Here is an 11,604-nt window from a genome sequence, read left to right as displayed (position 1 = left end):
CCGAGCACCCTGCAGCTTCCGCAGTGGTCTGTATGCTCAATACCACCCAGGGTCTTAGGAACAGTCCTGGATTAAGAGATCAGCCCTATCGCTCTGCTCTTCAATGCTTGCTGCTGGGTGTGCTCTTGGAAAATATATTTAAAACTATCAACGTGCCCATTGTTGTGCAAAAATGAAGGCAGTCTTTGTTCTGAAGACCTTAACAAGAAGTGAATCAAATGCAAGGAGCTATGAAAAGACAGTGACGAATACTCTGAACGATGAAGAACACTCTACATTCAAAAGCTTATCTAACTCGATCCTCACTACAGAGCTGGTCCAATAAAAGATCCCACCCTAAGAAATCCTTGCCTAGAAGCTAACAGTAATTTGGGAAACAAATATTTATTCAGCCCTGATCTTGCAAACCCTGATGCACACAATACCACAAGTCGAGCGTGGCTTTTGGTGTCTTGCAATCAATATGGTTATTTTATTGTTAATTAAGGAAATGTAACGTACGGTGGCCAGAATACACAAAACAAACAAAACAGCTCATTTTCAATTTTGTTTCTTCCTCTCCCTTAGAGAATGGTGGAAATTTAAAGCAACTGAATCCAAGCTAGTCAGCACTTTGCTGTTCCTTGGACAAATTCAAATTTCTTAAAGAACTTCAGTGTTTCCTTTTCCTTAAAAAAAAACCCCAAGTGAGTGCAGAAACATAAAACCAAGGACGCTTGTCGAGCCGCTTTCATCCCTTCTCCTTCCAAATGTTCCTCCCTGATCATTTAAATTTTGGGAGTTTCTAGTTTGTTTTCAATAAGAGTAAGCCCAACCCTGCAAAAGCTTTCCATTAGCTTCAACTCGTGTTGGATCAGATCATAAACAAGATTATTTAGACAACACCAGAGCTGAGCTGTACAGATGTATAACAATAGTAAATGCCAATTCATTTTTGGCAAGAGTTGCTCACTTCTAAGTGTCGCATCTCATCCACTTGGCAGGTGCAACATTTCTATTCCAGGAACCTTGCTCCCAGCTCTGAGCATTCCTAACTTGTACAACGGCTGCAAAGATCACCGTTTTCCAGCGACGCGTGTGTAAAGTAAACTGACTGACGGGCATCGAAGGGACAACGTGCAACACGCTGTAAAAGCCAATCAAGTCTTCAAGGGGAGACACTTTACTGTTTGCTGTCACCTGTGGAAGCACGTGACCCAAGGATGGGCTGACAAAGTCGCCTCAATCGGCTGGTCCATGTGGTGCTCTGGGAACACGTTCCATGGGGAAGGCTACTTCATAGTCTCTGCTGCTCTTGCACCTATTTCTGAAATCTGGGCCAAGAAATGGCACTGTGCCTATACATTTTAGGCACCTTTGCTTTCCCTTACAGGTGCCTTCATTTCATGAACTACCCTTGGTTTGATCGTTTTTTCTGTGGCTGCATCCAGCAAGCATCAGGATCCCTTGTTGAGTCTGGTGGTAGGTTGAGAAGTGAAAGGAGCTCTGAGATGCTGAGCAGAAGAAAGGAGCTGGCTGTCCTATCTTACCCCCTGCAGTACGTGGCAGGCTGCAGGGCCTTCCCGGCTCTGCAGAGCTGTTCCCGGATTCGCTCAGTTCCACGGTCCTTCTTGCTAGTGCTGCCTCTGAAATGCGAACACTAAGTCTTGAATAGTGCCATTCGTGGCTCTCTGTCAAAAACAATGAAAGCTAGAGAAGGAGCTTCTGAAGATATCTGGGTCCTTCCGATTTTTAGGGAAAAAGAGGTGGCCACACTTCCATTTTCAATGAAGGCATGCATTTGCTGCATCTGTCATCTTGGTGCCCGCTATATGATTCCTGAGTGTCACATGGTAGGGAGACGGAAGGGAGACAAAAATTAAAAAGAACAAAAGCAAAGGGGGTGAGAGTAAAAAATGGAAGAAAAAGTGAACAGAATGAAATAGATATTAATCATCTCTCCACAATCTCATTAAAGGTAGGAAACCTAAGGGAAGTTTAAAACTACTACGGACTTCGAACTGCAAAATTAAGGAGCGAGTGCAGCGGTCCTGCGTAAGGGTTTGAGCGGGCCCATGGGATGGGAAGTTTGGGAGCACATACCTGTGGACATGCAAAGGCAAAGGAGAACCAGAAACCAAAACATCTAGGCAACACTGCAGCCAGAGAGGTGAGGAGGACCAGGCACACTACCACAGGTTACTAACTTGCAAATATTTCAAGATGGCAGTCAGAGAGAAAGCTCTGATTTTGAACGAATACAGGTAGATCTGAGAAACATCCAGTATTGGATACCGGCCCCGCATCTCCTTATCACCAATATCAAATCTGCCCCTTGAGACCCGGTTCTGTATGGCATGTAGCTTGGACAAGCCTCCCTTATCCTCACCCAGTTTCCTGCATGGCAGAGCTATTATTGCTGAGTGGGAACCATTTCACCTGAGGAGACAAGGGCAGAATTAGCCTGTGAGCCTGGCCAATAATAAAAGCCAACAAGATGATCTTGGGGTGTTTTTAGAAAAGCTTACTACCTATTGTGCTAAAGAATGAAGTGGTAAAAAGCAGTTTGCCCAACACTTCTCTGCTCTTCATGTTAAGGTCTGCATTATACATACATACATACACACACACACACACACACACACATTTTAATAAACATCATGATTTAGTATTCTGCAAGCCCACACTACAAAAAGACTATTCTGGAATAAATGGTATAATTACATTTCCTACAGTGACCTTGTAATCTCTTGAGTATTTACTCTAGACTAAACAGCCCTATTCAGCTGCCCTGTGTCTGATTGTCGATGAAAGAAGCTTGTTTGACAACTGCTTCGAGCAGAAACATATTTTTTCCATGATTGCATTAAAAAAAAAGTAAAAAAGCATTACCAGACTAGCATTCAGAGCACAGAGGTTCATGTTAGATCGATGAGTTAATTTTGAAGCCAAACGCCAACAAAAACAATTGCTATGGACATTCTGCTGTCATGGCCAGCTTTTGAGGTTAATTTAGTGGTACATATGCAACTACAGCCAACTTTAACTGTAAGGAACGACACGGTGCACGCAGGCTTCCTTTTTTGTTTCTTTATATATTTTCCATATTCTTTGCTTTTATAACCCTCCCGAGACCTTTTACAGTTACAGAACCCACACTCTACCCACAGGTGGGCGGGCAGGAAGTGAAATTCTCCGTTTCATAAGCAGTGCACTTTTAATATATTCAGTTGCTAATGACCTTGACAGAAGAACTCCACGCAAAACACCATATACTACAGGGTGTCGTTTGAAATGTTCGTAAGATATTTTTGCCAGAAAGTTGATTTCTTAAACAGTAAGATTTCAGACTTACTACAGCCTGCGTTCCTCTCCTTGATTTCCATTCAATTAGAAAGCCATTGTGAATCTTCCTCTGCTACATTAAATCCTCGGCGTTCCCAAACCCATACAGCAAAACTTGTAGGATTTCAAATAGCGTGCCAACGTAATATAAACCAAGTCCAAAATTAACACTGCTTATGAATGCGGCATCTCCCTTCCTCCTCCGAGCCTCCCAAAGGCAATGCACTAGTTAACTACCGCATATCCGATGCACGTACGCTAAACCCACAAACTACATTTTTCTTCCCAAGCCTTCAATCAAAAGTGCTTACAGCAAATTGGGTAAAAAAAAGATTTTGAAGAGAAAGCGTGTGCGCATTGCAAGGGAAGGTGCCCAAATGCAGTTTTTGTCTTTAATGCAGAATAGCTCCACCGTTACACATAAATTCTCCTTTATTAGGTGCCTGATTCAGAGCTCATTGAAGTGAATAGGAATCTTTCTACTGACTACAAGGGCCTGATACAAAGCCCTGTAAGAAGAAAACATTAGGGAATTTAGCACATACACCCTTTTACCTAATAGACCTGTTGTAATGATAGAAGTTCAGGCACTGCAAAGCGCACAGGGCAAGCCAAGCCTTCCTTGCTGGTCCTCGGTCGTTTGGCTCTTTGGCCACCAAGCTTAATGAGAAACCAGAATCTATTCAGAGGAAGCAGAATGAACTCGGTGTCTGGAGTCAAGGGGCCAAAGCAGATCAACGTGAAAACGACAGCTTCTCCTTTCATACTGTTCAGGAAAGACCCACATTCCCCAGGTGGAAGAAAGCAGAGGTGAAAAATCACCTGTTGCAGTTTTTAAAGCTTACTGGCTCCGTCGCCCTTTCCAACCAACTTCCAGTTATTTTATCAGTGGTGGACCTTCAGGGGAAAACTCCAGGGCCAGCGGAGGAACAGAACAACCACCATTTCAAAACAGTTCGAAGAGCATCATTACTGCTCCCTCTTAAAAAAAAAAAAAAAATCACCATGATTGACAACAAAGAAACTGTACTAGTCATTTCTAGACAAAGTGCCAGGACTTGACATGTGTTTCAAATTATGCAACAACACTGTACAACAAAGAAATATGCAGAAGTTTTCCACTTGAAATGAAGGTTAAAAAAATTAAAAGCTACCAACGTTTTAACAGACCTGAAATCCACCCTCCCTGACTTAAATTAAAATGCAAAAATGACCGAGCTGTTTGGCACTAAAAAGACCGAATCCAGCTGTTAATTACAAAAACCAGCAGGCCAAAATTTGCTGGATTTACCCATATGAAAGCTCCCTCGGCATACTTATCTGCTGATAATTCAGCAATTATCGTTTGTTCCTGCAATGTCACTTGGTTTATATTTAAAGAAGCTAATTAGTATTACCTGCAACGATGGTAGTTGACCTATAAACTGGATCTTTGTACAGAAACTTTGAGAAATTCTACATAAGATAAGCCAGTGGTTTTCAGGCGATGTTCCACATGGAAACCCGGAGCTCCCCGACAGACCTCTGGGGTTTTGCAGAGATTGAGGGTACCGGCAGAGCAAGCCAGGAGGCAGCGCTCTGCCAGTGATGGGCCAGGTTGCCTGGCTCTGTGTCAGTCTTTAAGGGTGCCTGTACACATGCCGGGACACTGCTCCGGCACGCTGTAATTACAGCACACTGGAGCAGATCAAGTCTGCTGGGCTGTGCTAATTAGTGTGCTCCAGAAACCTCCATGCCTCTTGTGCTCAGCATCTCCATGCTTCAAAATGCTGGCAAGGGTGATTTAACTAAAGCTCTTTGAACAAGCTTTAGTTAAAGTGTCTCCGCCGCTGTTTTGCAGCGCAGGATGCTAAACACACGAGACGTTGCGGGTGCGTTGATCAGAGCGGGTCACGGAGCGGGCAGTACTACAAAAGGGTTCTGCGAGTTTAGGAAGTTTGAAAACCACTGATCTAAGCCCAGTGCTGAATCATATGAAAGCAAAAGAACAGAACGACAAAATGAGATTTTTCCTTAGCAGCAGCTAATATCCTGGACCCAGCTGTCAACCCGGTTGTTGTAAATCAGGTATCTTTATCCAGAATGCCTTTCTTTGGACCGATTTCCACCATGGAAAACAATGTGCGGTGGACAAAAAATAGTGCTTACTATAATTTTAAAGTGACAGAGTTCAAGCAGTTTACTTCAAGGTCCATATTCGGCACTCTGACAATGTAACGAGGTCTGAAACTAGGTGCACACAGAGTTTGGACGACATACTTATAAAGGAGCCTTAAATGACATTATTAGAGTGGCACTCAGGGGCTTCCCGAGAGTCTGAATCAGCTCCACCACGGACAACAAATGACTGTTTCTAAAACACAAGGCTTGAAGCTCAGAATTTTTTTGCCCCAAATTCCAATTGTGAAAGCAGGTTTTCCATTTATGTTAATCTCCAGGAATACCTTGTGTATAACTATGTATTTAGTGAGAGAACATACCACACTAAATCTTACTTGCCTACATGAAGAACGATAGATGACTAAGTCATCTTTGCCTGTTCAATTTTGGGCATATTTGAAAGGGGCTTGTTTCATTTTTTCCCCTTTTTTTCATTTCTTTGTGTTTTCTTCAAGAAAGAAAACACACTGCTTACCCTGGGTTTTTGAACCCGTTGGTACATTAAATAGGCAATTGCACACACCAAAACTTACGACAGCCAGCATATTTCACCTATCCCAAAACCAAAAATATAACAGAAACAAAACAAATGGCTGTCATCACCACGGCTCTCCTGTACAATTCCTCCAGTCCTGAAAGTCTGGGAGAAGTCATGGAGTTATGGTGGTTATCAGGTGTAAGCTGTTTTGGGACAAAGAAGAAAGCAAGCTGCAAGCCAGTCTCTCTTATACAGAGCACCCTGCTTTAATCAAACAACACAAGCTTGGGTGCCTCCACTAACCAGTGGTACTTCTGCACAAGTCTCAAATTATTTAGGGCCCTATAGGTCAAAACCAACATCTTAAGCTCCATGCAGAAACCAATATGCTACACCAGAGGTTTCCAACCCCGAGCCACAGCCTGAAGGGTTGGCTGCTGGTCTGCAGGAGGGTTGGCTGCCGGACTGGAAGTCTGGAAGTGACGGCATAGTGCGGAGCAGCAGCCAACCCTCTGTTATACCCTTTTTGGCTGCCACTCTGCAGTCTGCTGGTCACTTCCGGACTGCAGTCTGCCGGGCCACCGTCTAAAAAGGTTGGGAACCACTGTGCTACACCACTGCATATTACTGAGTATAGGAATCATTCAGTGTGCAGATGTAAGGTGCGCTGCAATAGTCACCATGGAGAGGAAAACGAATGGATCCCAGGAACAAAGCCCAGTTCAGAAGAAATGATCACAATCTCAATTTCACCGGATGAATGCCGGTGAAAAAAGCACTTTCCTAGATTCTGCCGACATACAGCCATCTACGAGTATTTGGCATTTCAAAGATAGCCCCAATCTTTGCAAACTCTAGTAACTAATTCTGTGTATGAACCTCAGCAGAGAAATACGTAAACCTCAGCTTATCTCCTGGTTGCTTCCCCCAGCCTACCGTCACCACCACATCTTTCCTGATGGAGCTTTAGCAACACGCTATTCCTCCACCCCCCGTGCAGCCAGGCAGCGTGAAGGCACCTGGACAACAACACGTGGGGTCAAGTAAGATAGAAATATAACACTAAGCATCGAGACAGTGAAGTTGCCAGAGACAAGGCCTCTTCGTGGACCCAACCAAAGGTCCCATTTAACCAGTTGAAAAGAAGGGGAGATAAGATGAAGCTTTGTTGAATGTCACGTGGAAGGGAACAATGGATATTTCACCATCTTCTCCCTGAGAAACTTCAATAAAAGCACGGAGCCACCAGCTTGCCCAAATGAAGCCAATACATATACGGGCTCCTCTACACCACGTCTTTCAGGAAAGCTAAAGCAAATTCACTAAAAGTATGAAGACAAGTGCCTTGAAGTGCATTAAAGCTCTCGATCAAGAGAAAAGTGGTCTTAGGTCACTGTAGCTTACTCCTCCTCAGAGAAGGATCCAGGTGATTTACTGCTGGATCAGGGAATGAGTTAGCAGAGAACTAGACTCGGTGGCCTGTGAGATCCCTTCCAGCGCTCTTCAATGAAAGCCAACAGCGTGGCCCCCGCACCGTGCTCCAACCACAGGAACGGTGGCCTAGTATAGCCACAACTGAGATTTCCCTCCCCTAACCCACTAGTTCTGTGATCGGGGAAAGCTCAAATAGCAAGGGAAGAACAGCAGACTATTAAGGACCTCTCTGCATCTTATCTGGATCTAACCAGCGTAACATGTATTGTCACCAAAGTAATTTGGGGCTATCATCTGTATTTCACTAATTCAGGAAGCTCATCTTGTGCCACACTCAAGGAACTCATTTATGTTGAAAGTCTACTTCTTAATAACTTTCTTAAGGGAGCAACAGCAAACTAGCACTACATGGACCCTTCAGGCTTTTTAGTAAGGTCATGAAGCAGCAAAAAAAAGTTTTCACACTTACAGCCTGAAAACAAATTAAATATATTCAGATTCAATCTTTCCTGTGTGGCTCACTTAAGCAAGCATTTTGCAGGTGTTTGCAAAAGATGATATAATCCAAACAGTGGGGGCTGGGATGGGGCGCAGTATAGAGTTTACTGGACTGAACAAAATGCAATTACCTGGAGTCTAGTGAGCAACTGATACAGGACAATTTAAATATGACCCACAGTTTTAGACAAAAGAAGAGGTAACAGGAGCCCTAAGATCACCTCCTAAGAATTCATCCTTTTGTTATGAACCCTCCTCCTGGTGGACCTGCGTGCTCTCAGTGGACTGCAGGGAAGTAGGGAAGGAACGAACTGCTCTTGTTCTGAATATTACAGGGAATATTGCAGACTCTAAGGGGTTAAGACCAGAATATGTGTAGGACTTATCCTGTTCAGTGCTTGGAAGATGCGTATTATGTTCAAATCAATAAGGAATGCTACCAGAAATAAATTCAAAGGCTCCCAGTTGGCAGAGTCTTTGCAAACTTCTTGGCTCCTGAAGTACGGATAAGACGAAGTCTGCAAGTTTTGGGGAACCACCTAGTGAGTGAGTTCTCAAGGTGAAACACTATTATGGTGGCGTGACATTTTGCTGCAGCCTCTAACCACAGTGCTGTAAAGCTAAGAAATGTTAACGATAAATGTGAAGCCTCATTAATCTGCATAGACCAATGAAAGATATTCCCTTCTGATAAAGTAGACAGGCTTGATAGAGACAAGAATGAAACACTGAGAACCTCTATACTTTCTCTGGATTTAACCGCACTGTAATAGTTAGGAGTTCCAGCAAAGAGGGAGCAAAGAAAGCTTTAGGAGGAATGGATAACCCCATTTTGCCCAACTCCTCTGCCTTGTGCAGCAGCTGTATGCAGCTGCCTGCAAGATTAGCCCAAGGACCAAAGCACATTAGTTAAGCATTCATCATCAACAGGAAATGCATCTGAGTTCATATAAATACAGAAACATAAATATATAAAGGAACTTGGTCTAAGGTATTCAAAATACCCAATGGACTGGGTTAGATTAGTATCAGCAGGATGCACAGAAGAGGGAAACATTGTGTTGTATTGTGCATTAGAGGTTTTTAAATTAGAAGCTGCCTCAGAGCTCAATTGTGTCCTAGGGCACTCACTTCTCCCAGCTGTGACAGGTGCCCTCCACAATTCACACTCTCACTCATTAACGGCAGGATGCCAAGTGGTTTCTAGGTGCTTGAACGGGACTTGGAGACCTAAATTCCCCCGGGCTCCAACAAGTGATTCAAAATGGCTCTATACAAGAGGCACAAAACTCAAACTCCTCCTATTTTGAACTGCAGGAGTTTCCCTGGATTTCTATACAAGGGCTACTGAAGCATGCCCAAAAACTATTCAGGTGGAGCACTAAGATGCATCTTATCCAATTCCCAGCTCAGCTATGTTGCAAGTCAAAATGTCTGCGATAAGCCCCTGAACTCCACCTAAATTCTTTGAGGCCAGTAGGAAAAAAATCCCACCTTATGTCTAACTTGCTTTGACAGCACCGAATTCACACATGACCTTTTTGCCCAACAGCTTAGTAGTTAGAGCTCTTGCCCTTTCCTTTGCCCATGAAGTGACTAGCCCCTCCTCACCCAAGTGGAGTTTACCCCACATCTCCCCCTTTCCCAACAAGTGCCCTAGCCACTGGGCTCCAGAACGGGCTAGGTGAGGGAGATTTTTCGCCCTCTTTTGGCTCTTGGTCCCAGCACCGCTCATGCATTTTACACTGGACTGTCACCAGTGGCAAATGACCACTGCCTACTACCATATACCAAGCTTCAAAACCTATGACATGGCCCCTTCAGAAGAGACAAAGCACTGAGAACTGGAAGTGGAAAGAGATGCCTAACTAAGGGGTGCTGAGCGGGTGGGAGTTCAGCGTGCTCCTGAGCTTCAGCACTTCCCATTGCCTACCTGTAGGGCCCTCCAGGTGTTGCGAATCATCCTTTGGACGTACCTAAACTTGACTGCTTTTAGGCATTTCCAAAGTCTCTCCATTGACTGTACCAGGATCTGAGGTGCTTAAGTGGGTAAAGCCTCCAGAACAAGGCATCCAACACCTGGGCGCAGCTATGCTTAAGTGTAGGCACTTACCAAACTTCTTTCAATTCTTTCATTCCTTGCCCTTGGTTGACAAGTAAGACTTGCTCCCGAGTTCTTCCTAGACACCCGGACGTAAAGCAAACCCTCATCTATGGCCTGCCGGAATAACCTTATAATGCTACTCATTCATATTCATTAACTGGGCCTTGCTAATTTTGATCCTCTGGCAATACAGGAAGACCAACACTGAGGTCAAATGCTGCCTTTTCTTCATCTCCTCCTCTGCTTGTGTGGTGGTTAGTCCAGAGGAAAACATTTAGATGTTTTTTCCTCCCAGCTTTTAGCCCCTCTCCAAGGAGGATATGCCGCTGTGACTGGCATGGGACTGTAGAGTCACAGTGATGCAAGAAAGGCAACGGGGCCAGTCCTGAGCCAGAGGTGAGAAGCAAAGACAGAACAGTGAAGGTGAGGAGTCGTTGTGTGTGGGTGAATAGAGAGGAAACATTTCCCTGTGCAGAGTGCTTTTTAGGTGGAATGAGCTGACTTCTACAAGGAACAAACTGCTAGGGGGAAAAAAAAATCATCCTTTGAAGAAGCAGCCCCAGGGAAAAGCTATACCGAGAAATAGAAAGAAAATGGCATCACAGAAGGGAAAAAACACAAAACAGGAGGCATGCAGGTGGCTATGGAGAAAGTTTGCTTATTTTTTTTTCAACATTTGGAATTCATGATGAAAGAGCCATTCCCAGGAAAAATAACATTCAAATAAATAAATCTGAACATTTCCCCAGACTTCAAACGCCTCAGGCACTTACATATCTCCCTCATTTTTTACCCCCGAGAGCTTGACAGGTATGTGTCCATTAGTTAACGACTGATGAAAACCAGCTACAAGTGTGCCAGATCCCTGCAAAATACTTATGCGCAAGCTTAAATTTCACTTGAGTGCCGCTGAACTCAATAGGACTGCTTGGAGGAGAAAAACGAAGCGTATGCATAACTGCTTGCAAGTCTGGGGTGACTGTATGCAAAAGAAAAAAAATGATTAAGAACGCTAACTTTCGGATTGCAGGCAGAGATCCTAAAGATTTCCTTTCCAAGAAGCTGGGTTCTTGGAAAACCCGTGTCCCACACACTTATACTGTGAGCATGGGTCCTTATAGAGAAGGTGCCTTGCATCAGTACTCCTGGTACACAGGGATACAGGAACTGACGGTGCCCGGAAGCAAAAACATACAGAAAGAGGCTTATTTTTTCCCAAACAACATCATTTGTGAGAAGTACCGTGGTCGACAGCTTCAGAGCACCACTTGTACGAGAGGCCCGCTGCAGCTGTGCTTCCAACAGGTGGTGGAGGCTGGCGTTCGCCATGCCTGAGCTGGGGTAGCTAATGAATATTTTTCTCATTAACCTGGTATCAGAAAACGGAAAGTATAAGCACTGGGAGTCCATGAGAACAAAAATGAGTGGGAGAATTTAAATTCTAGGCCAGCTCAAAGAACCTTCTGTGACGCCAGGTGTTAGATCTTGCTCAGCAGTAAGACTGTGTTTTCAAATGGAGAGACAGAGGAAAAAAGTTCAGACTCTCCTCCCTTCCCAGGACAAGATGCAATTTGTCCTCTGACAATACGAAGCACACAGTGCCCAC

General features: G+C 44.2%; 1 protein-coding gene across 2 annotated transcripts in view; it reads right to left on the bottom strand.

Moving 5' to 3' along the window:
• The window catches only part of MNAT1 (MNAT1, CDK activating kinase assembly factor), a 152,639-nt gene that overhangs the window by 36,474 nt on the left and 104,561 nt on the right, over positions 1–11,604 (bottom strand). The gene's annotated exons all lie outside the window — the stretch shown is intronic.

This window comes from Alligator sinensis, unplaced genomic scaffold (assembly GCF_000455745.1).
Source record: "Alligator sinensis unplaced genomic scaffold, ASM45574v1 scaffold50_1, whole genome shotgun sequence".
Classification (NCBI taxonomy): domain Eukaryota; kingdom Metazoa; phylum Chordata; order Crocodylia; family Alligatoridae; genus Alligator; species Alligator sinensis.
Note: the sequence above shows the minus strand (reverse complement) of the source record. Positions and strands in the feature narration are given on the sequence as shown.